Source organism: Ranitomeya imitator, chromosome 7 (assembly GCF_032444005.1).
Source record: "Ranitomeya imitator isolate aRanImi1 chromosome 7, aRanImi1.pri, whole genome shotgun sequence".
Lineage (NCBI taxonomy): Eukaryota > Metazoa > Chordata > Amphibia > Anura > Dendrobatidae > Ranitomeya > Ranitomeya imitator.
The window spans coordinates 73,636,051-73,663,550 of record NC_091288.1 but is presented as its reverse complement, the minus strand read 5'-3'; the positions used below and the strand labels follow the sequence as shown (position 1 = coordinate 73,663,550).

At 43.6% G+C, this 27,500-nt stretch overlaps 1 protein-coding gene across 2 annotated transcripts in view; it reads left to right on the top strand.

Moving 5' to 3' along the window:
- Positions 1–27,500, top strand: part of ADARB1 (adenosine deaminase RNA specific B1) — a 142,479-nt gene that overhangs the window by 89,731 nt on the left and 25,248 nt on the right. The window lies entirely within an intron of this gene.

Here is a 27,500-nt window from a genome sequence, read left to right as displayed (position 1 = left end):
CTCAGTATGCATCTAGATAAGTTCCTTGGGGCGTCTAGTTTCCAAAATGGGGTCACTTGTGGGGGAGCTCCAATTTTTAGGCACACGCGGGCTCTCCAAACGTGACATGGTGTCCGCTAAAGAGTGGAGCCAATTTTTCATTCAAAAAGTCAAATGGCGCTCCTTCCCTTCCAAGCCCTGCCGTGCGCCCAAACAGTGGTTTACCCCCACATATGCGGTATCAGCGTACTCAGGACAAATTGGACAACAACTTTCGTTGTTCAGTTTCTCCTTTTACCATTGGGAAAATAAAAAAATTGTTGCTGAAAAATCATTTTTGTGACTAAAAAGTTAAATGTTCATTTTTTCCTTCCATGTTGCTTCTGCTGTGAAGCACCTGAAGGGTTAATAAACTTCTTGAATGTGGTTTTGAGCACCTTGAGGGGTGCAGTTTTTAGAATGGTGTCACTTTTGGGTGTTTTCAGCCATATAGACCCCTCAAACTGACTTCAAATGTGAGGTGGTCCCTAAATAATATGGTTTTGTAAATTTCGTTGTAAAAATGAGAAATCGCTGGTCAAATTTTAACCCTTATAACTTCCTAGCAAAAAAAAAAGTTTGTTTCCAAAATTGCGCTGATGTAAAGTAGACGTGTGGGAAATGTTATTTATTAACTATTTTGTGTCACATAACTCTCTGGTTTAACAGAATAAAAATTCAAAATGTGAAAATTGCGAAATTTTCAAAATTTTCGCCAAATTTCCGTTTTTATCACAAATAAACACAAATAAACACAGAATTTATTGACTTAAATTTACCACTAATGTGAAGCCCAATATGTCACGAAAAAACACTCTCAGAACCGCTAGGATCCATTGAAGTGTTCCTGAGTTATTACCTCATAAAGGGACACTGGTCAGAATTGCAAAAAACGGCGAGGTCTTTAAGGTCAAAATAGGCTGGGTCATGAAGGGGTTAATGAACAACTACTGGATTGTAATGGCTAAGGAACGTAGGTACACTCGGACACGTCTCATTATTTGGTAGAAATTTATTTTTACTTTTGAATTCAAAATCTGCATAAGCCGTGATTGTTAGAATTTCTTAAGATGTGAAAGCGACTGGCTTAATAAACACCACAAAATGTAGTATAATATGAATATACAGTTTTATTATCTGTACGGATCAAAGACACAAATTTGATAACTTGTAACAAACACGTGTCATAATCATGATGCCAGGACATTCTTCTCAGCACGTCTCAAGTATCTCCTATGACAGAAGCAATGCTATAGAAATCCAAACCTGCATTATACCACTGGCATAGTCTTGAGATGTGGACAAAAACAGCACATGGTTGTATGGTGTATTACACTGCAACCATAGACAGCCGAAAACCAATGTCTTCTGATGTGATCGCGCTCATTCCCAACCTGCATTTCTGCAGAGCGAAGACCTTTTATATTGAACTACATTTTGCATTAATTAACCCACTTAAGAAACGGGACCAGCTGCTTCGAAAGCATCACCAAACCAGGGATTCAAGCTTCAGGAGGCTAATTTGCATATTCCAGGTGCCTTCTGGGAGAAGCGAAGTCTCCCTAAGCTAGAAGATCGTTGGGTACAGCCGGGACCAGCTGCTTCGAAAGCATCACCAAACCAGGGATTCAAGCTTCAGGAGGCTAATTTGCATATTCCAGGTGCCTTCTGGGAGAAGCGAAGTCTCCCTAAGCTAGAAGATCGTTGGGTACAGCCGGGACCAGCTGCTTCGAAAGCATCACCAAACCAGGGATTCAAGCTTCAGGAGGCTAATTTGCATATTCCAGGTGCCTTCTGGGAGAAGCGAAGTCTCCCTAAGCTAGAAGATCGTTGGGTACAGCCGGGACCAGCTGCTTCGAAAGCATCACCAAACCAGGGATTCAAGCTTCAGGAGGCTAATTTGCATATTCCAGGTGCCTTCTGGGAGAAGCGAAGTCTCCCTAAGCTAGAAGATCGTTGGGTACAGCCGGGACCAGCTGCTTCGAAAGCATCACCAAACCAGGGATTCAAGCTTCAGGAGGCTAATTTGCATATTCCAGGTGCCTTCTGGGAGAAGCGAAGTCTCCCTAAGCTAGAAGATCGTTGGGTACAGCCGGGACTAGCTGCTTCGAAAGCATGCCTGTAGGACATTATTGCAAGAGAGCTTGGCTGAGTAGATTACACAAGAAGGAAAACACACAGCAAGTCAGCAGGATCTAGGAGCAACATGGCAGATGTGACAACCTACATGGTGAGCTGCAGCATGTGCTACATGTTCACAGATCGACCAGAAGAAGAATCCAATTTCACCTGTCAGAAGTGTAGACTAGTGGCCCTTTTAGAAGAAAAGGTGCGGGGTCTGGAAGAAAGAATAGCAACTTTGAAACTCATCAAAGAGAATGAAGACTTTCTAGACAGAACAGAAGCATCTCTACTGGTCACAGAAGGTGAAAAAAGTGTCAGAGAACCTCCAAAAGCAGATGAGTGGAAGCATGTGACCAAAAGAAGCAAGAAGACCATGGAGAAATCACCAACCACACAACTGAAGAACCGATATCAAATCTTTGTAGAGGATGAAGATGGCACACCTAAGAATGAAGCAATACCAGCAAGCAAAAAAGAAAAGGGCACACAGCAACAAGTGACAGCAAAAAGTACAGCCAAGAAGCAACGAAGAGTGGTGGTGGTGGGAGACTCACTACTGAGAGGCACAGAAGCAGCCATCTGCAGACCGGACATAACTGCAAGAGAAGTATGCTGCCTTCCAGGTGCGATGATCAAGGATGTGACCGATAGGATACCAAAGCTCTTCAGCTCCAAGGACGTCCACCCATTTCTTCTGATACATGTTGGCACCAATGACACGGCAAGGAAGGACCTACCGACAATCTGCAAGGACTTTGAAGAGTTGGGGAAGAAAGTAAAGGAACTGGATGCACAGGTAGTTTTTTCTTCTATCCTTCCAGTAGACGGGCATGGCACCAGGAGATGGAACAGGATCCTTGATGCAAACAACTGGCTAAGACGATGGTGCAGACAACAAGGATTTGGATTCCTGGACCACGGTGTGAATTACTGGTATGATGGACTCCTCGCCAGAGACGGACTACACCTCAACAAACCTGGGAAACACACATTCGCCAGAAGACTCGCTACACTCATCAGGAGGGCGTTAAACTAGAAGAAGAGGGGACGGGAAGAAAAACATTAGACTCGAACAAAGACGACCCAGGAAAACATACTCTGAAGGGAGGTAAGAACATTTCTAAAACAATCCACAGTGAGGAGATTGGAACAAAACAAAATCCTCTAAACTGCATGCTCGCAAACGCCAGAAGCCTGACAAACAAGATGGAAGAACTAGAAGCAGAAATATCTACAGGTAACTTTGACATAGTGGGAATAACCGAGACATGGTTAGATGAAAGCTATGACTGGGCAGTTAACTTACAGGGTTATAGTCTGTTTAGAAAGGATCGTAAAAATCGGAGAGGAGGAGGGGTTTGTCTCTATGTAAAGTCTTGTCTAAAGTCCACTTTAAGGGAAGATATTCGCGAAGGGAATGAGGATGTCGAGTCCATATGGGTTGAAATTCATGGAGGGAAAAATGGTAACAAAATTCTCATTGGGGTCTGTTACAAACCCCCAAATATAACAGAAAGCATGGAAAGTCTACTTCTAAAGCAGATAGATGAAGCTGCAACCCATAATGAGGTCCTGGTTATGGGGGACTTTAACTACCCGGATATTAACTGGGAAACAGAAACCTGTGAAACCCATAAAGGCAACAGGTTTCTGCTAATAACCAAGAAAAATTATCTTTCACAATTGGTGCAGAATCCAACCAGAGGAGCAGCACTTTTAGACCTAATACTATCTAATAGACCTGACAGAATAACAAATCTGCAGGTGGTCGGGCATTTAGGAAATAGCGACCACAATATTGTGCAGTTTCACCTGTCTTTCACTAGGGGGACTTGTCAGGGAGTCACAAAAACATTGAACTTTAGGAAGGCAAAGTTTGAACAGCTTAGAGATGCCCTTAATCTGGTAGACTGGGACAATATCCTCAGAAATAAGAATACAGATAATAAATGGGAAATGTTTAAGAACATCCTAAATAGGCAGTGTAAGCGGTTTATACCTTGTGGGAATAAAAGGACTAGAAATAGGAAAAACCCAATGTGGCTAAACAAAGAAGTAAGACAGGCAATTAACAGTAAAAAGAAAGCATTTGCACTACTAAAGCAGGATGGCACCATTGAAGCTCTAAAAAACTATAGGGAGAAAAATACTTTATCTAAAAAACTAATTAAAGCTGCCAAAAAGGAAACAGAGAAGCACATTGCTAAGGAGAGTAAAACTAATCCCAAACTGTTCTTCAACTATATCAATAGTAAAAGAATAAAAACTGAAAATGTAGGCCCCTTAAAAAATAGTGAGGAAAGAATGGTTGTAGATGACGAGGAAAAAGCTAACATATTAAACACCTTCTTCTCCACGGTATTCACGGTGGAAAATGAAATGCTAGGTGAAATCCCAAGAAACAATGAAAACCCTATATTAAGGGTCACCAATCTAACCCAAGAAGAGGTGCGAAACCGGCTAAATAAGATTAAAATAGATAAATCTCCGGGTCCGGATGGCATACACCCACGAGTACTAAGAGAACTAAGTAATGTAATAGATAAACCATTATTTCTTATTTTTAGTGACTCTATAGCGACAGGGTCTGTTCCGCAGGACTGGCGCATAGCAAATGTGGTGCCAATATTCAAAAAGGGCTCTAAAAGTGAACCTGGAAATTATAGGCCAGTAAGTCTAACCTCTATTGTTGGTAAAATATTTGAAGGGTTTCTGAGGGATGTTATTCTGGATTATCTCAATGAGAATAACTGTTTAACTCCATATCAGCATGGGTTTATGAGAAATCGCTCCTGTCAAACCAATCTAATCAGTTTTTATGAAGAGGTAAGCTATAGGCTGGACCACGGTGAGTCATTGGACGTGGTATATCTCGATTTTTCCAAAGCGTTTGATACCGTGCCGCACAAGAGGTTGGTACACAAAATGAGAATGCTTGGTCTGGGGGAAAATGTGTGTAAATGGGTTAGTAACTGGCTTAGTGATAGAAAGCAGAGGGTGGTTATAAATGGTATAGTCTCTAACTGGGTCGCTGTGACCAGTGGGGTACCGCAGGGGTCAGTATTGGGACCTGTTCTCTTCAACATATTCATTAATGATCTGGTAGAAGGTTTACACAGTAAAATATCGATATTTGCAGATGATACAAAACTATGTAAAGCAGTTAATACAAGAGAAGATAGTATTCTGCTACAGATGGATCTGGATAAGTTGGAAACTTGGGCTGAAAGGTGGCAGATGAGGTTTAACAATGATAAATGTAAGGTTATACACATGGGAAGAGGGAATCAATATCACCATTACACACTGAACGGGAAACCACTGGGTAAATCTGACAGGGAGAAGGACTTGGGGATCCTAGTTAATGATAAACTTACCTGGAGCAGCCAGTGCCAGGCAGCAGCTGCCAAGGCAAACAGGATCATGGGGTGCATTAAAAGAGGTCTGGATACACATGATGAGAGCATTATACTGCCTCTGTACAAATCCCTAGTTAGACCGCACATGGAGTACTGTGTCCAGTTTTGGGCACCGGTGCTCAGGAAGGATATAATGGAACTAGAGAGAGTACAAAGGAGGGCAACAAAATTAATAAAGGGGATGGGAGAACTACAATACCCAGATAGATTAGCGAAATTAGGATTATTTAGTCTAGAAAAAAGACGACTGAGGGGCGATCTAATAACCATGTATAAGTATATAAGGGGACAATACAAATATCTCGCTGAGGATCTGTTTATACCAAGGAAGGTGACGGGCACAAGGGGGCATTCTTTGCGTCTGGAGGAGAGAAGGTTTTTCCACCAACATAGAAGAGGATTCTTTACTGTTAGGGCAGTGAGAATCTGGAATTGCTTGCCTGAGGAGGTGGTGATGGTGAACTCAGTCGAGGGGTTCAAGAGAGGCCTGGATGTCTTCCTGGAGCAGAACAATATTGTATCATACAATTATTAGGTTCTGTAGAAGGACGTAGATCTGGGTATTTATTATGATGGAATATAGGCTGGACTGGATGGACAAATGTCTTTTTTCGGCCTTACTAACTATGTTACTATGTTACTATATTTTCTATAGGGTGCTACAATGTAGGATTTCCCTGAATCTATCAGTACAGACTTAGCTGGTGATGAAATTGGTTTGGATGCTATAATGGATGTAGTGTTTCTGGTTAGAATACTAATGGGCTCACACAGTCAGCCGCTCCAGGAACAATGGAGCATATTTGTGGCAAAACACTGTGACCAGATGGTCAGTGGCATTTATTCAAATTGCCTGAGTTTCTTATAATTTGCTAACCTGTTCTACTACTGCGGTTTCACCCTTCGGCGTATCATTGTCCTGTCCCTGTTTGTAAAAATATTTGTTTACAATTTGTGCAATAATAAAGTTTATATATCTTTTTAGTATATTCTGGTTCATTTGGTGCTTCTTTTCTTGGTACGATTGCCAATGTAAAATTGTAGTGCTTAGCTGCTTAAAATCTGCATTTATCAACCTGTTGAAAAATCGCTGAGATAATGAAAAAAGAAACTCATGCCTCAGCAGTTAAAAAGAAGCATGGCATTATTTTCTCAGCCTCACTAGTCAGAATGGAAGATGAGAAGGCTCAACAAGCCATTTAGAACTGAGCCTGAAGGAATGATGTACCGAGGGCCCCTTGTGGGACTGCAAACCACTTCTGAATCCAGTAGAAGTGTAAATTGGCTAGATTATCTAGGAATATGGTTGTGGGATAACATTTGCTGATTTATATGTAGGAAGAATGCAATTGCCCACCTTGTCCCTCAGATACTTATAGCTATTGTAGCCAAGAAGAATTAGTGCAAAGTCATTTATAGGCAATAGCAGGTGAATGAATCCAGATGTAGGCTGTAGGAATAAACTGATGGAAGGTTTATTAGGCCCAGTTCACACGTCCAGTTGTCATCTGTTATCAGTGGAGCAAAAACAGGTAAACATTTGTCTGCTACATTTTTAGATTGAATGTAAAAAATAAATAAATAAAAAATAGAATTTTCCTGGTGACTTTCAACTTGTGCAAGACATGTGGAGCAGGAATTGGTGCTAAGGGTCATATTTGGTGGTCCTGACTAGTGATGAGCGAGTGTACTCGTTGCTCAGGTGGTTGCCGAGTATTTGTAACTGATTGGAGATTAAGTTTTCATCGCCTCAGCAGCATAATTTGCGGCTACTAGACAGCTTGAACACATGTGGGGATTCCTTGGCAACCCCCCACATGTATTCAGGCTGGGTAGTAGCTGTAAATCCTTCAGCTACGGTGATGAAAACTAAATCTCCGAGCGCTAACAAATACTCGGAGACCACCCGAGCGTGCTCTGGAAAACCCGAGCAACGAGTACACTCGCTCATCACTAGTCCTGACCCTTTTTGCTGTCATTTTTGCATGCAATTTTCGTAATTTGCTAGCATGTGATGGCCATTTGTTTGGTCCCATCGATATTTACTGCCATGTGATGGGCATTCGATTAATCCCATCGATATTTTCTGCCATGTCATGGGCATTCGTTTGGTCCCATCGATATTTTCTGCCATGTGATGGGCATTGATATGGTCCCATCAATATTTACTGCCAAGTGATGGGCACTCGTATGGTCCCATCGATATTTATTGCCAAGTGATGGCATTCCTTTGGTCCCATCAATATTTTCTGCCATGTGATGGGCACTCGTATGGTCCCATCGATATTTACTGCCAAGTGATGGGCATTCGTATGGTCCCATCAATATTTACTGCCAAGTGATGGGCATTTGTATGGTCCCATCGATATTTACTGCCAAGTGATGGGCATTCGTATGGTCCCATCGATATTTTCTGCCATGTGATGGGCATTCCTTTGGTCCCATCAATATTTTCTGCCATGTGATGGGCACTCTTATGGTCCCATCGATATTTACTGCCAAGTGATGGGCATTCGTATGGTCCCATCGATATTTACTGCCAAGTGATGGCATTCTTTTGGTCCCATCTACCCAGATTGTATTCCTTTCACTACTATAAAAAGGATTCCTAAGATTTTTTTTCTCACTGCTGCTTGAACTGTATTTGACACTGGGACTCCTCCATAGCGCCCTCTACTGGGAATGATCACTGGATTTATTGTATAGAAGGCACGAAGTCTCATATGAACGAGGGTCATGGCGGCTGGGACCATTATTCTGGATTCTGGTTCTCTTAGTCATCCCTTAAGGAAGTCCCTTTGTTCTCATCTTGGCTTTCTAAGTCTAGGTTCACTTTTGCGGTTGAGTCCGCAGAGTTTCGTACACAACCGCATGGCAAAAAGCATGATAACGCTGCGGTTTTTATTCGCATCAACTTACGCATGACGGATAAAAAACGCAATGTTTTTTGCATGCATTTTTGAATGCGTTCGTGTTTATGTGCATGCGTTGGATAGGAAAAAAGATTTTCCAGGAGAATTTCCTTGACACAAGCCATGCCCAATGGGCGTGGCTCATGTGATTTCTGTATTTAGACCCTTGTGCAAACGCAAGCGACCGCACGTACTAGCGTTCCTATGCGTTCCCATAGACTGTAATGCTTTGCTTTGACGCACTCCTTCTGCAAGTGTCCGCATGCGTATGGGGGCTGGAATTTGACGCCACAAAAATTCTAACGTGGTGCGTCAGCCGCGCCCAGCCGCACACCGCGGAAATACGCATGCGTAAGCGAACACGGGCGAACACATGCACCTGCGTCTACAATGTTAAAGATATGAAATGAAGACACATGCGGATGTATGCGTCAGAAACGCTGCAGACACAGACACAAACGTGAAACCTGCCTTAGTCACAATTCATATCACTACATGAGTGGATGTGGATATGACATGAGCATCTATTTTCCATAACCCCTTTCATCTGTTTCTTAGCCTTCCTGCCCCCCTAAAATTTTCATAAACACCTCAACACGATTTGTGTACCTCTTATATTTATTTCACTTTCACTGCTTAGGATCCAAACTGTACTTCAATCGTTTTATTTTTGTTTTCTTCTTGTCAAAATGGATCCAAAAAACTAATAACTACAGGACATGTGAACATGGCCTAAAATTAAAAACTGAAATCACATTCTAGATCTTTCTGCTTACGAACCTGCAGTTGTCCTCCAAAAAGGTTCCTATATAGCCACAGACGAATTGCCAGGATGCCTTAAGAAGAAATTGTAAAACATTGTGTAGCTTTTATGTAGCACGTCTAAATTCACTACATTTACATTCCTCCAAAGCAACGGGATTTAAATTCCTGCGCATAATCCTCCCGTCATGAAGAGCAGTGTCAGAGGAAGTAAAGTTTTACGCAATCCTCACTCGTCAGTGAAAAAAACAAGAAAAAGAAGACTTACAAGGAAAATATGTGAAGACACAAGCTGTTAGGAATGTATATGGTGGGTTGATCCCACCAACTCTGGATTTCTTTAGAATCTGGTCAGGGGTTCCCTAGGTCTAAGAGGTAGAACATAGCAGAGTTCAGCCTTTTAAATGTTTGTCATGAGGGAAGGATAAGCAGTCAACCGATTTCATGAACATTTTTTGAGGTACAAATAAAACCAAGAGCTCTCCCAAAAGTGGTACCATTTTTCCAGTGCCTCCATTGAACCAAGATTAGGAATTATTGATGTAAGGATCATCGTTTCTCCTTATGGAGAGTGACATACCATCTATGGCTTGTCAAGGTAAGGAGGCTTATTCGCCGTGCAATGCTCCTCTGGGAAATATAATATGCAAATTGCCTCTTCTGAGAAAAAGAGGACTTAAACTCTATAGCGCCACCTGTTGGAAGTAGCGATCCTACAAGTCACAATAAACCCTTTAACGAGTCGTGCAATATGACTTAGGATAAAAGCCAAATCAGTATCTCAATTCGCAGACACGAATCTGTCTTTTATCCTAAGTCATATTGCACGACTCGTTAAAGGGTTTATTGTGACTTGTAGGATCGCTACTTCCAACAGGTGGCGCTATAGAGTTTAAGTCCTCTTTTTCTCAGAAGAGGCAATTTGCATATTACCGTATACACTCGAGTATAAGCCGAGACTTTCAGCCCATTTTTTTGGGCTGAAAGTCCCCCTCTCGGCTTATACTCGAGTCATACCCAGGGGTCGGCAGGGGAGGGGGGCGCGGGGGCTGTGTAATTATACTCACCTACTCCTGGCGCGGTCCCTGGACATCCTTGCTTCTTCCACCGCTGCATCTTCTTCCTGTACTGAGCAGTCACATAGTATCGCTCATTACAGAAATTAATATGCGGCTCCACCTCCCATAGAGGTTGAGCCGCATATTCATTACTGTATGAGCGGTAACTGTGACCGCTCAATACAAGAAGAAGCTGCAGCGGTGGAAGAAGCAGGGACCCAGCGCCAGTAGCAGGTAAGTATATGGGGAGGGGGAGCTCAGCGCTGCGCGATATTTACCTCTCCTTGTTCCAGTGCGGCTCCGTCTTCAGCGTCCTCTGGCAGTGACGCTCAGGTCAGAGGGCGCAGTGACGTAGTCAGTGCGCGCCCTCTGCTGAATGTCAGTGCTGAAGACTGAGCCGCATGAGGAGCAGGTAAAAGTGCCGGGGTCCTGAGCGAAGGGAGGTGAGTATGTGATTTTTTTATTTTTATTTTTTTTTATGGCAGCAAAAGCAAATGGGGCAAGTGGCTGTGCGGAGCATCTTATGGGGCCATAACACTTGTGCAGCATTATATGGGGCAAGTGGCTGTGCGGAGCATCTTATGGGGCCATAACACTTGTGCAGCATTATATGGGGCAAGTGGCTGTGCGGAGCATCTTATGGGGCCATAACACTTGTGCAGCACTATAAGGGGCAAGTGGCTGTGCGGAGCATCTTATGGGGCCATAACACTTGTGCAGCATTATAAGGGGCAAGTGGCTGTGCGGAGCATCTTATGGGGCCATACCACTTGTGCAGCACTATATGGGGCAAGTGGCTGTGCGGAGCATCTTATGAGGCCATAACACTTGTGCAGCATTATATGGGGCAAGTGGCTGTGCGGAGCATCTTATGGGGCCATAACACTTGTGCAGCACTATAAGGGGCAAGTGGCTGTGCGGAGCATCTTATGGGGCCATAACACTTGTGCAGCATTATAAGGGGAAAGTGGCTGTGCGGAGCATCTTATGGGGCCATACCACTTGTGCAGCACTATATGGGGCAAGTGGCTGTGCGGAGCATCTTATGAGGCCATAACACTTGTGCAGCATTATATGGGGCAAGTGGCTGTGCGGAGCATCTTATGGGGCCATAACACTTGTGCAGCACTATAAGGGGCAAGTGGCTGTGCGGAGCATCTTATGGGGCCATAACACTTGTGCAGCATTATATGGGGCAAGTGGCTGTGCTGAGCATCTTATGGGGCCATAACACTTGTGCAGCATTATATGGGGCAAGTGGCTGTGCGGAGCATCTTATGGGGCCATAACACTTGTGCAGCATTACATGGGGCAAGTGACTGTACGGAGCATTTTATGGGGCCATAACACTTGTGCAGCACTATAAGGGGCAAGTGGCTGTGCGGAGCATCTTATGGGGCCATAACACTTGTGCAGCATTATAAGGGGAAAGTGACTGTACGGAGCATCTTATGGGGCCATAACACTTGAGCAGCATTATAAGGGGAAAGTGGCTGTGCGGAGCATCTTATGGGGCCATAACACTTGTGCAGCATTATATGGGGCAAGTGGCTGTACGGAGCATCTTATGGGGCCATAACACTTGTGCAGCACTATATGGGGCAAGTGGCTGTGCGGAGCATCTTATGGGGCCATAACACTTGTGCAGCACTATATGGGGCAAGTGGCTGTGCGGAGCATCTTATGGGACCATAACACTTGTGCAGCATTATAAGGGGAAAGTGGCTGTGCGGAGCATCTTATGGGGCCATAACACTTGTGCAGCATTATATGGGGCAAGTGGCTGTGCGGAGCATCTTATGGGGCCATAACACTTGTGCAGCACTATATGGGGCAAGTGGCTGTGCGGAGCATCTTATGGGGCCATAACACTTGTGCAGCACTATAAGGGGCAAGTGGCTGTGCGGAGCATCTTATGGGGCCATAACACTTGTGCAGCATTATAAGGGGAAAGTGACTGTACGGAGCATCTTATGGGGCCATAACACTTGAGCAGCATTATAAGGGGAAAGTGGCTGTGCGGAGCATCTTATGGGGCCATAACACTTGTGCAGCACTATAAGGGGAAAGTGGCTGTGCGGAGCATCTTATGGGACCATAACACTTGTGCAGCATTATAAGGGGAAAGTGGCTGTGCGGAGCATCTTATGGGGCCATAACACTTGTGCAGCATTATAAGGGGAAAGTGGCTGTGCGGAGCATCTTATGGGGCTATAACACTTGTGCAGCACTATAAGGGGCAAGTGGCTGTGCGGAGCATCTTATGGGGCCATAACACTTGTGCAGCACTATATGGGGCAAGTGGCTGTGCGGAGCATCTTATGGGGCCATAACACTTGTGCAGCACTATAAGGGGCAAGTGGCTGTACGGAGCATCTTATGGGGCCAGAACGCTTGTGCAGCACTATATAGGGCAAATATCTCTATGGAGCATCTTATGGGGCCCTTATTACCATTTATGCAGGATTATATGGGGCATATTTTAATATGGAGCATCTAATGGGGCCCATCAAACTTTATGGAGCATTATATGGGGCTCCTGATTCAATATGGATATTCCAAAACACTTAACCTACTGATGTCTCAATTAATTTTATTTTTATTGGTATCTATTTTTACTTTTGACATTTACCGGTAGCTGCTGCATTTTCCACCCTAGGCTTATACTCGAGTCATTAAGTTTTCCCAGTTGTTTTGTGGCAAAATTAGGGGGGTCGGCTTATACTCGAGTATATACTGTATATTTCCCAGAGGAGCATTGCATGGCGAATAAGCCTCCTTACCTTGACAAGCCAGAGATGGTATCTCACTCTCCATAAGGAGAAATGATACCCCTTAGACCCCAGTCCAGAGCCTCTCATCTAGCCAAATTAGTTCTCATGCTTCGCACTGACGAGGGCCAACAGCCCGAAACACCGTGTCTGCGAATTGAGATGCTAATTTGGCTTTTATCCTAAGTCATATTGCACGACTCGTTAAAGAGTTGATTGTGACTTGTAGGATCGCTACTTCCAACAGGTGGCGCTATAGAGTTTAAGTCCTCTTATAATAATCTTTATTTTTTTTTATATTTTTCTCAGAAGTGGCAATTTGCATGATGTAAGGATCTAAATTATTTGTTCTGGATTTTACAAAATAAGTCTCACAAGTATCCTTGTAGGTGGTTGGTTTGCAGTCAACAAATTATTGTCCAATTATATTTAATCTGAAGGCAGTAGTTTCTAACTTCACTTCGCCTCCAAAAGACTGATGGTAAAAACAGACACATGGATAAAAAAAAATGCATGAATATTGTCCCTCACACACTGACGAAAAGTGATTTTTTTTTTTCATATTTACATCAAAATACATCTGAATGAAGCCTTATAGAATCTTTTTTTCCACAAACCTATACTTCTTAATAACCAAAACAGTAATCAAAAGGCATGATATATGCATTGGGGCTGAGAGCATATTAAAGTCAAGCTCCCAAAGTGTAACCAGAATAGAGGTGCAACAGTGGAGTACTCCGAATATACTATCAAAACTAGAAACTGAACAGCGTAGCAACAAACCACCAAAACATATACATATAATATTTATTATGAAAATTCACATTAAAATCAGACTAAACATGATACATATAAACACAGACACAAATGGAGGAGACATGACGGTAGGCTATAGAACCTGGGGAAGCTGGTTGAATAAATATTACAACACAGTAATAGATACTAGTGGGGTGTACCTGTATGTCAATAACGTGAAAAGCCACAGCACATGAACAGCTGCTTACCCATGGTAGGTCCTGACCACTACAGCCCCCCTTGCGGCCCCTAAACCTATACTTCTGTGCAAAAGTTTTAGGCAGGCACAGTGTTAACAGTTTATCTAAATGCAAAGTGAATGAACAATAGAGAAATCCAAATCAACGCTTGGTGTGGCCATCTTTGCCTTTAAAGCAGCATCAATTCTAAGTACATGGGTACACTCGCACTAAATCAAGGATTTTTTGTACTATTATAATATGTACAGTGGGGCAAAAAAGTATTTAGTCAGTCAGCAATAGTGCAAGTTCCACCACTTAAAAAGATGAGAGGCGTCTGTAATTTACATCATAGGTAGACCTCAACTATGGGAGACAAACTGAGAAAAAAAAATCCAGAAAATCACATTGTCTGTTTTTTTAACATTTTATTTGCATATTATAGTGGAAAATAAGTATTTGGTCAGAAACAAAATTTCATCTCAATACTTTGTAATATATCCTTTGTTGGCAATGACAGAGGTCAAACGTTTTCTGTAAGTCTTCACAAGGTTGCCACACACTGTTGTTGGTATGTTGGCCCATTCCTCCATGCAGATCTCCTCTAGAGCAGTGATGTTTTTGGCTTTTCGCTTGGCAACACGGACTTTCAACTCCCTCCAAAGGTTTTCTATAGGGTTGAGATCTTGAGACTGGCTAGGCCACTCCAGGACCTTGAAATGCTTCTTACGAAGCCACTCCTTCGTTGCCCTGGCGGTGTGCTTTGGATCATTGTCATGTTGAAAGACCCAGCCACGTTTCATCTTCAATGCCCTTGCTGATGGAAGGAGGTTTGCACTCAAAATCTCACGATACATAGCCCCATTCATTCTTTCATGTACCCGGATCAGTCGTCCTGGCCCCTTTGCAGAGAAACAGCCCCAAAGCATGATGTTTCCACCACCATGCTTTACAGTAGGTATGGTGTTTGATGGATGCAACTCAGTATTCTTTTTCCTCCAAACACGACAAGTTGTGTTTCTACCAAACCGTTCCAGTTTGGTTTCATCAGACCATAGGACATTCTTCCAAAACTCCTCTGGATCATCCAAATGCTCTCTAGCAAGCTTCAGACGGGCCCGGACATGTACTGGCTTAAGCAGTGGGACACGTCTGGCACTGCAGGATCTGAGTCCATGGTGGCGTAGTGTGTTACTTATGGTAGGCCTTGTTACATTGGTCCCAGCTCTCTGCAGTTCATTCACTAGGTCCCCCCGCGTGGTTTTGGGATTTTTGCTCACCGTTCTTGTGATCATTCTGACCCCACGGGGTGGGATTTTGCGTGGAGCCCCAGATCGAGGGAGATTATCAGTGGTCTTGTATGTCTTCCATTTTCTAATTATTGCTCCCACTGTTGATTTCTTCACTCCAAGCTGGTTGGCTATTGCAGATTCAGTCTTCCCAGCCTGGTGCAGGGCTACAATTTTGTTTCTGGTGTCCTTTGACAGCTCTTTGGTCTTCACCATAGTGGAGTTTGGAGTCAGACTGTTTGAGGGTGTGCACAGGCGTCTTTTTATACTGATAACAAGTTTAAACAGGTGCCATTACTACAGGTAATGAGTGGAGGAAAGAGGAGACTCTTAAAGAAGAAGTTACAGGTCTGTGAGAGCCAGAAATCTTGATTGTTTGTTTCTGACCAAATACTTATTTTCCACCATAATATGCAAATAAAATGTTAAAAAAACAGACAATGTGATTTTCTGGATTTTTTTTTCTCAGTTTGTCTCCCATAGTTGAGGTCTACCTATGATGTAAATTACAGACGCCTCTCATCTTTTTAAGTGGTGGAACTTGCACTATTGCTGACTGACTAAATACTTTTTTGCCCCACTGTATGCATTTCATGCCACAGCTGGATTCTTTAAATGCTTATGTTATAATCCGGATTATACAACCATTCTGACATGGATTTTCATGGTAAGCCCACCAATTGCGTCAGGTGTAACACATCTGTTCAAAAATTATATTGTGTGTTATGAAATCTGCTTTAGGTAGGTGCTGCTGGAGAAAATAGCGCAAATAGGGTCTTATCCAAGATACAATCGGTTTAATACAATCAAATTGTACTCACCAGATGACGTTATAAATTGAGCTTATAGGAAATATTCGCTAGTCGCTGCAGCAGATCCTCAGGTCCAGTAACGACCAGATAAATAGAAATTGGGAAAAAAACGTGGACTTATTCTGCGCTGCTGAATAAATGAAGATCCGGGTATATTAAATAAAATGTGGTTTTATTCAACGCATTTCAAAGTACTGAGACTTAAGGAAATACCACAATTTTCTATTTTGGATCTTCAGTTATTCAGCAGCGCAGGATATGTCTACATTTTTTCCCAATTTGTTTATATGAAATCTGCTTTAGCAGCAATCCGGTGAGAAAGAAATTAAACCTTGTCATCTCGACACAATTCTGTTACTCTGTGCCATTTTATTGTAACATCTAACTATGTAAAGATGCAGTATTTATTATGGCGTTTCTGTACCTGTCGCTACATAATATATAAAATGTTTGATGATCAAAAAATTAAATAAGAGATAAATGCCAGTACATATATGACTGCATTGAGTCAAGATCATGATTGCTATGGGAGATTTTCTGTTCTGTATTAAGCCTGTGACCCGTGTCCAAATAATCCATTATTTTTAAGTTCCATATTGGACGGCTGACAATTCAGCTGACAGGTCAGTGATTAACTAAAGTGGAAAATACTGATCTGCTCATACTTTTCATGTCATGAGCAGATGGAAGCAGAATTCCAGTGGCAATAGATGTGTGTAGTCAAGGACAAGAATGTAGAGCGGGCTGGAAAGATTCCTCCTGGGATATGCTAAGCCACATAGCAATGAGGCACCCTACCTTTATCAGTGTTCTGTTTTAACCTCTGCAAATGATCTTGTATGTGGTGGCTGTTGTGATCTGTATCCTCATAGGAATGTAACCCCGGTCTTCGCCATTTTTTTCTTGTAAAATATACATGCAAGATAAAAAGTGGGTGATTGCATTACAGATAAAAAGGAAGTATAGCCAAGCACCTTACATCCCCAAAAAATAGGAAAATAGTAGTCATTATTTTTTCACAATCACTTTACAATGATTAAGGAAAGTACTGTAATTGGAGTACTATTACAAAATGAATAGAATATATAATTCTAGCAAAAATAGAGCTAGAGGCAGGGAAAGATGGCTTTACCAAATATGTAAGCTGTACAAAGTGCTAGTCAATAGGGATCAGTATTGGAAAACCTCTAAGATGTGATAATTGTGGCCTCTGAGTGATACAGTCCCTGGTAACATATTTATACATTTGTAAAATACAATTATATGGTGCAAATATGTATTGCCTTGTGCTTCGCAGTTATTTCTTTCAGGAAGAGCATAGAAACAGAGGCATAGCAGGGGTTTATATAGGGCTTGCTGCAGGTATAATAGGAGGTAATCAGGCAGCGAGTCACCGCAGCCTCAGTGGTTAAGGTAGCATATGGACAGGTGCATCGACGTGTTAATGCAATAAGAGGTAGATGACCATGCAGAATAGCCATTTGATTGGACATCCCGGGGAATACCCCAGGGAGTATGAGTGAAAAACGCCATCCCCATGTGCTCAGGGATGTTTATATTACTAAAATATTGATGATGGAACATGACTGTATGACCAGAAATGAGGATGGTGGATTTCTGTGGTTTGTCCTGATGAAGTTTGGAACTTTGAAACGCATTGACCAATAAACTGCAATCTTGGATTCCTGTTTCTTTATTGTTCCGATGGCAGTGCAGGTTTAACCTATTTGTTTCTAGTTTATGTTTCCTTATACCATAGGTCTGCAGCAGCCTAAGCCTTTTTAGTGGTTGTGAGTACATATGAGCAAATATGTTCGGCTACCTCCTTGTTCAGCAAGCTATAGCGCTTGCGGAATAAGCTGCAGAGGGAACAGGATACCTGGATCGCTCCTGCTGATCAGCTGTCCTGCGTCGCAGTTGCATGTTTCGTGGTGGTTTCACTGTCACAGCACATGCATGGAGAGCTAAACGAACAGGAGAGCACGATTGCCCACATTGTTCTCTTATCCGGATAAGACCCCGTTGCGCTTTTTGTCTTTCCAGCTCATTTACTTTACTATGATAGTACGCACAACTCCCGGTCGCTGTACTAACTTCTACACTGCTCAAAAAAATAAAGTGAACACTAAAATCCCACATCCTAGATATCACTGAATGAAATATTCCAGTTGTAAATCTTTATTCATTACGTAGTGGAGTGTGTTGAGAACAATAAAACGTAAAAATTATCAACCTAAATCACAACTAATATCCCACGGAGGTCTGGAGTTGGAATGATGCTCAAAATCAAAGTGGAAAGTGAAGTTACAGGCTGATCCGACTTCAGTGGAAATGCCTCAGGACAAGGAAATCATGCTCAGTAGTGTGTGTGGCCTCCACATTCCTATATGACCTCCCTACAATGCCTGGGCATGCTCCAGATGAGGCGGCGGATGGTCTCCTGAGGGATCTCCTCCCAGACCTGAACTAAAGCATCCACCAACTCCTGGACAGTGTGGTGCAACGTGATGTTGGTGGATGGTACGAGACATGATGTCCCAGATGTGTTCAATCGGATTCAGGTCTGGGGAATGGGCGGGCCTGTCCATAGCTTCAATGCCTTCATCTTGCAGGAACTGCTGACACACTCCAGCCACATGAGGTCTGGCATTGTCCTGCATTAGGAGGAACCCAGGGCCACCCGCACCAGCATATGGTCTCACAAGGGGTCTGAGGATCTCATCTCAGTACCTAATGGCAGTCGGGCTACCTCTGGCGAGCACATGGAGGGCTGTGCGACCCTCCAATGAAATGCCACCCCACACCATTACTGACCCACTGCCAAACTGGTCATGCTGAAGGATGTTGCAGGCAGCCAATCGCTCTCCACGGCGTCTCCAGACTCTCTCACGTCTGTCACATGTGCTCAGTGTGAACCTGCTTTCATCTGTGAAGAGCACAGGGCACCAGTGGCAAATTTGCCAATCCTGGTGTTCTGTGTCAAATGCCAAGCGTCCTGCACAGTGTTGGGCTGTGAGCACAACCCCCATCTGTGGATGTCGGTCACTCAGACCCTCCTCATGGAGTCAGTTTCTAACCGTTTGTGCAGACACATGGACATTTGTGGCCTGATGGAGGTCATTTTGCAGGGCTCTGATAATGCTCCTCCTGTTCCTCCTTGCACAAAGGCTGAGGTAGCGGTCCTGCTGCTGGGTTGTTGCCCTCCTACGACCCCCTTCACGTCTCCTGGTGTACTGGCCTGTCTCCTGGTAGCGACTCTGGACACTACACTAACAGACACAGCAAACCTTCTTGCCACAGCTCGCATTGATGTGCCACCCTGGATGAGCTGCACTACCTGAGCCATTTGTGTGGGTTGTAGAGTCCGTCTCATGCTACCATCAGCCAGAAAGCATTGGTACTGAGATGTGGTCTGTGGTCCCCACCTGCAGAACCACTCCTTTATTGAGTGTGTCTTGATAATTGCCAATAATTTCCATCTGTTGTCTATTCCATTTGCACAACAGCATGTGAAATTGATTGTCAGTGTTGCTTCCTAAGTGGACAGTTTGATTTCACAGAAGTTTGATTTACTTGGAGTTATATTCTGTTGTTTGTGTTCCCTTTATTTTTTTGAGCAGTGTAGTTTGGTGGAACCCATTATGCGTTTCACCATCGTCATTTCTAGTCACATGGCCATGTGTTAGCTTGGTGGAACACGCATTGCGTTCCACCCTAAATATTTCAATAATATGACCATCACTGAGCACATCGGGATGGTGTTTCTCACTCCTAGCATCTGGATTATATTCAGGAATAACCAATGAAATGGCTATTCCGCATGGTCATCTACCTCCTGTTGCATTGATGAGTGGATGTAGCTGTCCATATGCTACCTTAACCAATGAGGCTGCTGTGACTCCCTTTCTGATTACCTCCTGTTACGTGTTACGGAACCACTCAGCAACCAGAATATGTTGTGCAGTTATATGTATGTATAATAGGTTCCATGTGAGATGCATGTCCCTAATGCATCAGCCCACAGGCTGCGCCCCTGGGCAGAGGGGACACGATATTCCCCTTTTGTCCGCCCCCACCTTTGTAATTCCCACAGTAAATATCGGCAGGCTCCGGCCACCTGCGGCTATTGTAATGTATGTCTGGCCTGCCTCTTTTCTATTGGCCTGCCCTCTGTATCTGTGTTATATATTCTGTGTCCTGTGAGTAAAGTGTTGTCAGACTAGAAATACGTGGAGAAGCAGTGACCTTTTATATGCGCCCATGTAACTAAGGAATTCCAGCCAGCGTCCTTCATTCAGACTCTAGCCAAAGCAGAATGGACCTCCGGAAACACGGGGTGGTACTGAAAGAGGTACCCCAGATTGGTAGACCCTGTTACACTGGTGGCAGACAGCGGGATATGATACCCCTTCTACAGGAGGAAAGGAATGAATGGAAAACAACTACCAGAAGTTAAAGAGGACTACTTTAAAAGATCTGGTGGAAGCCCGAGGGTTGATCGCCAGCAAAAAAACAAAAGCGGATTTGATAGCAGCCATCATGGAACACGACAGTGCAGCGCCCCCCCAATGGGAACGTGGAGGAGACTGAATTCCAGAGGGAGGTAAAGAACAGCCTTGCATTCTATGGCCCAAACCCTGCAGTAGAGATCATACGAGAGGTGACCAACCAACTGTGGAAGCTGTGCGGTGTAAAGTCCATTGGCAGCGCCCCGTACCACCCGCAAACCAATGGGTTGTGTGAATGCTTTAACGGAACTGGGAGAAATTCTTGCCACACCTCCTGTTTGCCTATCGGGAGGTGCCCCAAGAATCCACGGGGTTCTCCCCGTTCGAGCTAGTATATGGGAGATGGGTAAGGGGACCCCTAGACTTAGTGCTAGAACACTGGGAAGGGGAGGGCCTCATAGAAGGGGTACCTATTGTACACCATGTGCTGGAATTCCGGGACTGCCTACAGGAATTGACCCAGGCTGTACGAGAGAACATGCAGGCGACCCAGCGGCGCCAGCGCGTATGGTGCGATCGGAGGGCCAGAGAGCGCACCTTGGAAATAGGACAGAAGGTCCTGGTGTTAGAGCCCACTAAGCAGAACAAGTTCCATGCGGCATGGCAGGGGCCCTACCAGGTAGTGGGGAAAATAGCCGACACAACCTATAATGTTGCCGATTGTGACGACCCCAGGGTTATCCACATGTTCCACATGAATATGCTGAAGCCCTACCGGGAGCACCCTGAAGAGGTAGTGGCCATCTGTGCACCTGAAGCGGAGGATTTAGCCGGACTTCCCTTGCCGGATGTCTTAGGGGAAAGGACTCAGTCTAAAACATGGGACCAGGTACACTTGGGTGAAGACCTAGGCCCCCGGGAGAGACAGCAGGCGGAGGAGTTGTTGAGGCAGCGACAGAGGATGTTTTTGGGGAGACCAGGGTACACTCGCCTGGCACAACACAAGGTTGAGACCCAGGATCAGACCCCCATGCGACAAAACCCCTTCTGCGTCCCTGAGTCTGTACGAGAGGGAATGCGACAAGAGATACAAGAGATGTTGCGTTTAGGGGTCATTAAAGAGTCAGATAGTCCCTGGGCATCCCCTGTAGTGTTAGTGCCCAAGAAGGATGGGACTACACGGTTTTGTGTAGACTATCGTAAGCTTAATGAGAAAACAGGGACGGATGCATATCCCATGCCGCGTGTGGATGAGTTGTTAGACCGGCTGGCGGGGGCAAAGTATTTGACCACCATCGATCTATGCAAAGGCTACTGGCAGATTCCCCTTAATCCTGACGCTATTCCCAAGTCGGCATTTGTCACCCTGTTCGGCTTATTCCAGTTTCGAGGTAAGCCATTCGGGATGAAGAATGCCCCGGCGACCTTCCAAAGGCTGGCTGACCGGCTTCTGGATGGTCTCCAGGACTATGCTTGTGCCTACCTGGACGACATCGCCATCTACAGTGTGACATGGGAAGAGTATCTAAATCACCTAGAGACAGTATTGGACAGGATCCACCAGGCTGGAATTACCCTGAACCCAAACAAGTGTCACGTGGGCAAAGCAGAGGTTTAGTATTTAGGGCATTGGGTGGGAAGTGGGAAACGGCGACCAGAACCAGCCAAGATTGAGGCCATAGCCAAATGGCCCACCCCACGCACTAAAACCCAGGTCATGGCATTTCTAGGGACAGCGGGGTATTACAGGAAATTCGTTCCCAATTACAGCAGCGTAGCCAAGCCCCTCACTGATCTGACCCGTAAGAACCAACCCTGCCAGCTAACCTGGACCCCAGAATGTGAGGAAGACTTCTGCCAACTAAAGGACGCCCTCACCAATACCCCTGTATTGGCCGCACCCGATCCAACTAAACGTTTCCTTGTTCACACAGATGCTTCTATGTTTGGGTTGGGGGCAGTACTGAGCCAAGTCGGACCGGACGGCATAGAACACCTGGTAGCTTACCGGAGTTGGAAACTACTGCCCCGTGAAGTAAGCTATGCGGCCATCGAGAAGGAGTGCCTGGCGGTAGTATGGGCACTCAAAAAGTTGCAACCATATTTGTATGGACGACAGTTTTCCCTCCTAACAAACCATAATCCCCTAGTCTGGCTTAATCGGGTCTCCGGAGACAACGCCAGATTGCTGCGGTGGAGTTTAGCCCTACAACCTCTGGACTTCACCATCCACTACAGACCCGGCAAACAAAACTGTAACGCCGATGGACTAAGTTGACAAAAGGAACTTGTACCAACCCCATAAACTTCGGTCATCCCCAAACCGATCCATTAAGGATCAGACTGTGTATGCTGATCGCGTCGCTGAAAAGGGGAGCCGTGTTACGGAACCACTCAGTACCCAGAATATGTTGTGCAGTTATATGTATGTATAATAGGTTCCATGTGAGATGCATGTCCCTAATGCATCAGCCCACAGGCTGCACCCCTGGGCAGAGGTGACACGATATTCCCCTTTTGTCCATCCCCCCCTCCCCCGCCCCCCTGTAATTCCCATGGTAAATATCGGCAGGCTCCGGCCACTGGCTATTGTAATGTATGTCTGGCCTGCCGCTTTTCTATTGGCCTGCCCTCTATATCTGTCTTATATATTCTGTGTCCTTTGAGTAAAGTGTTGTCAGACTGGAAATACGTGGAGAAGCAGTGATCTTTTATATGCGCCCGTGTAACCAAGGATTCCAGCCAGCGTCCTTCATTCAGACTCCAGCCAAAGCAGAAAGGACCTCCGGAAACACGGGGTGGTACTGAAAGAGGTATCCCAGATTGGTAGACCCCGTTACACCTTCTATTATACCTGGATCAAGCCCTATGCCTCCATTTCTATACTGCCCCAGGAAGAAGCGACGGCGAAAAACGCTTCAGACACTATAAGGTAATACAGAATTGCACCATATAATTGTTTTTTTTGACAAATGTGTACCGGATGTAACTAGGGTCTGTATCACTCAGAGCCCACAATTATCACATCTTAGAGGTTTTCCAATACTGATCCCTATTAACTAGCACTTTGCCCATCTTACATATTTGGGAAAGCCATCTTTCTCTGAATCTAGCTCTATTTTTGCTTGAATTATAACTTCTATACATGTTGTAATGGTGCTCTAATTACTTTCCTTTATGCTGCAGTCCTTTTTTGTTTGTGTTAGTTTTTTGCTCTCCTTCTTCCCTGAGCCATAACTTTTTTTATTTTTCTGTTAATATGTCCATGTGAGGGTCTTTTTTTTGCGGGCCGAGTTGTACTTTTGAACAACACCATTGGTATTACCATATAGTGTACTGGAAAATGGGAAAAAAATTCCAAGTGCGGTGAAATTGCAAATAAAAAGTGCAATTCCACAACTGTTATTTGGATTTTTGTTACCATGTTTACCAAATGCTAGAACTGACCTGCCATTATGATTCTCCAGCTCATTACAAGTTCCTAGATAACAAACATGTCTAGGTTTTCTTTTCTATTTACATGGTGAACAAAAAAAATCCAAAGAATTTTTTTTTTTTTTTTTTTTTTTTTTTAAAAAAAAGAAAAATTGCGTCATTTTTCGTGATCTGAGGCTGGGTGAGGGCTTATTCTTTGTGTGCCAAGCTGACGTTTTTAATTATACGGTTTTGGTATGGATACGATCTTTTGAGCGCCTGTTATTTTAATGCAATGTTGTGCTGACCAAAAAAACGTAATTCTGGAGTTTTGACTTTTTTTTTACTACGCCGTTTACCGATCGGATTAATTATTTTCATATCTTGATTGATTGGGCGATTCTGAATACTGCAATACCAACTATATGTATTTTTTTATACTTTTTTTTTAATAACGTGTTTTTGAATGAGGGGGTGAGTTGAACTTTATTTTTAATTTTTTGAATATTTTTATTTTTTATTTTTTTCACTTGCTTCAGTAGTTTCTATGGGAGACTAGAGACTGCGATTGCGATAATCCAATCGCCTCTGCGATGATCAGATCGCCTGTGTGTAGCAGAAATGCTCACTTGCTATGAGCGCTGACCGCTTGGCGATGCTCATAGCAATCCGGCAATGACAACAGGGGTTTGCTGCAGACCCTGGGTTTGACCTGCGGTCATGTAACGTGGACGCCGATGGGCGTGATCACTTTGAATGTCGCTGTCAAAGATTGACAGCGGCATTTAACTAGTTAACACCCGTGAGTGGATTGCAATTTCACCTGCGGCTGTTAGAGGCACATGTCAGCTGTTCAAAACAGCTGACATGTGCCGGGAAAGATGTGGGATCAGCGCCGGAGCCCATATAAAAGGGAGGGACACGACATGCGCCGTACTTGTACGGCACATGTCGTGAAGGGGTTAATCACTAAAGTAATCGTTAAAAAATGAATAACGCTTTCCTATTGTTTTTGGATGTAAGGTGCTTCACTATACTTCCTTTTTATCTGTAATATTATCACCTACTTTTTATCTTACCGGTAGGTATATATTATGTCTTTATCTAATAAAATTGTTACTTTTTGTACCTGTGTGGTCATACTTGTAGGCTTTTTTGTGAATACTACAAATCCCAAACATTTTAGTAAGATCTCTTGAAATTTTTACCCCTATTTTGGGGATTTTCAATGACTCCAGTTTTAGGCTGCATTCACACAATCATTTTTCACATGATTTTATTTTACATTAGTGTATGTGACCTGAAGATGTTTTTTTTTACCTATTCCATTGTTTTGGATCCAATTTGCTGTACAAATACTGGTGGAGAATTCTGTCATGTAATGTGGCTTAAGGGTAAATCCTGGACCTGACAGATTTTGGAGTAGCTTTTTAGGGACGTGTATACAAAAGGAAGGAGAAGAATTGTCACTTATTTTCAAAAATGAAATGTGTGAACACAGCCTCTTTCACAGGGCAGTATTTGTTAGCCAAAAGTAAGTGAGAAGTTGTATAATGGAAACATAAATAAGGTTGTAAGACATTAGATGGGCAGCACTGTGGAGAGCTTTTTGGCAAGTGTGATAGGTTTGCTGTGTTCCATACCTAATGGACAACCAGTGCAATAACTGGCACAGGGTGGAGGCCTCTATAATGGCTGGACTGTAATATGATCTAGTCTACTGCATTAATGATAGGTTTGAGAGATGTTAGTTTAGTGAGAGGGAAACAGATTAGTAGAGAGCTGAAGTAGTCAAAAACAGAATGTATCAGTGACTGTTTTTTGCAGTTTCAACGGTTATAAAATTGTGTATTTTGGAATTGTTTTAGAGTTGCAGGTGACATAAGCAAGGGAGTGAGGGAAAGATTGGAGTCATATGTAACCTCAGGGCTGCTTGGGAATTATGGTGAACTACATACAGAAATGGAAATGGGCAGGTTGGTTTGTAGGGGGAGGAAAAGCAAGATTTTAAAATTAGGAAATATTTAATTTGAGTTGGAGAGAGGACCTATTAAAGACAGCAAACAGACAATTGCTGGTATTTTATCGTAGTGCATCGGTGATGTCAGGAGAATATAAAGTTGTGTGTGTATAGATTAATGATGAAAGCAAAATCTGGTGAAGGTTTGTCCAGTTGGTGCTATGCACAGAGAAGAGGACATCAAGGCCTAAACCTGATAGTAAGAATAAGTGAAGAGTAAGGCTATGTGCACACGATGCGGATTTGCTGCGGATCTGCAGCGGATTTCCTTGCAGAAACGCTGCAGAACCGCACTGTGATGTACAGTACAATGTAAATTAATGGGATTTAAAAAAAAAAAAAAAGCTGTGCAGATGGTGCGGAAAAATCAGTGTGGAATTGCTGCGGATTTCAAAGAAGTGCATGTCACTTCTTTTGTGCGGATCTGCAGCGTTTCTGCACCCCTCCATGATAAAAATCCGCAGTGGCAAAAACCGCAGAAAATCTGCACAAAATCCGCACAAAAATCATGGCAAATCCGCGGCTGCAGATTCTGCCAGGAGATGCGGATTTTGTGCAGAAAATTCTGCACCTCTTTTCCTACGTGTGCACATAGCCTAAGAGCCAGCAAATGACACCCTGAAAGAACAGTTATAGGGAAAGAACCAAGGCAGTAGTATCCTTAAAGAAGACTCATACCAAAATTTTTTTTTATCCCCCAATACATTCTAAATATGTAGGTGCTGTTGTGTAGCTGCATTAAAAAGCTTACCAATTGCCATCATTATTTAATTTTAGAGCACCATTGATTGATTCCATGGTGTTGTGCATGAGAAGGGGTTGTACATAATAGAAATGTAAATTACGGTGAACAACCTAGCAATGACAGACTAGTGCAGAAAAGAGAGGGTCGTGCCCTTGCAGGCTTACATTCTTATCTCCCTTTTACAGTATCCCATTGGTCCTCTTCTGTGTCACGTGAGCACTCTTTTGTCAGCTCACGCAGGGACCGCTGTATGCAGTGGTGCTACTACCATTATTGTAGGCATATATGGAGCCTCTGAACAAGACTCCATAGACTTGCATTGTGAAAGTGACTTGCGGTTCACACAAACCCCTGTATGATCCGCAAACATGAATAAATAGAAATGCACCACTCACTGTTTCCTGTGGTGAAAAAAAGTCCTTTATTTCTATTCATACGGACATCCAAAGCAGCATAGCTGCGCGCGAGGGGAGATGGAAGGATGACAGCCGTTTCGAGCACGGGTGGCACTTATATGGGTCCAAGATATTTTAAAAAATATATAAAAAAAATATAAAAGTTCAAATCATCCCCCTTTTAACCCATTCAAAATAAAACTATTAAAAAAAATCAAATATGCCCTTATTTGGTATCGCCATGTTCACAATCGCCCAATCAATATGAAAAAAGAATATACCCAATCACTATACGTCGTAACGAGAAAAAAAATTAAAACGCCAAAATTACGTTTTTTG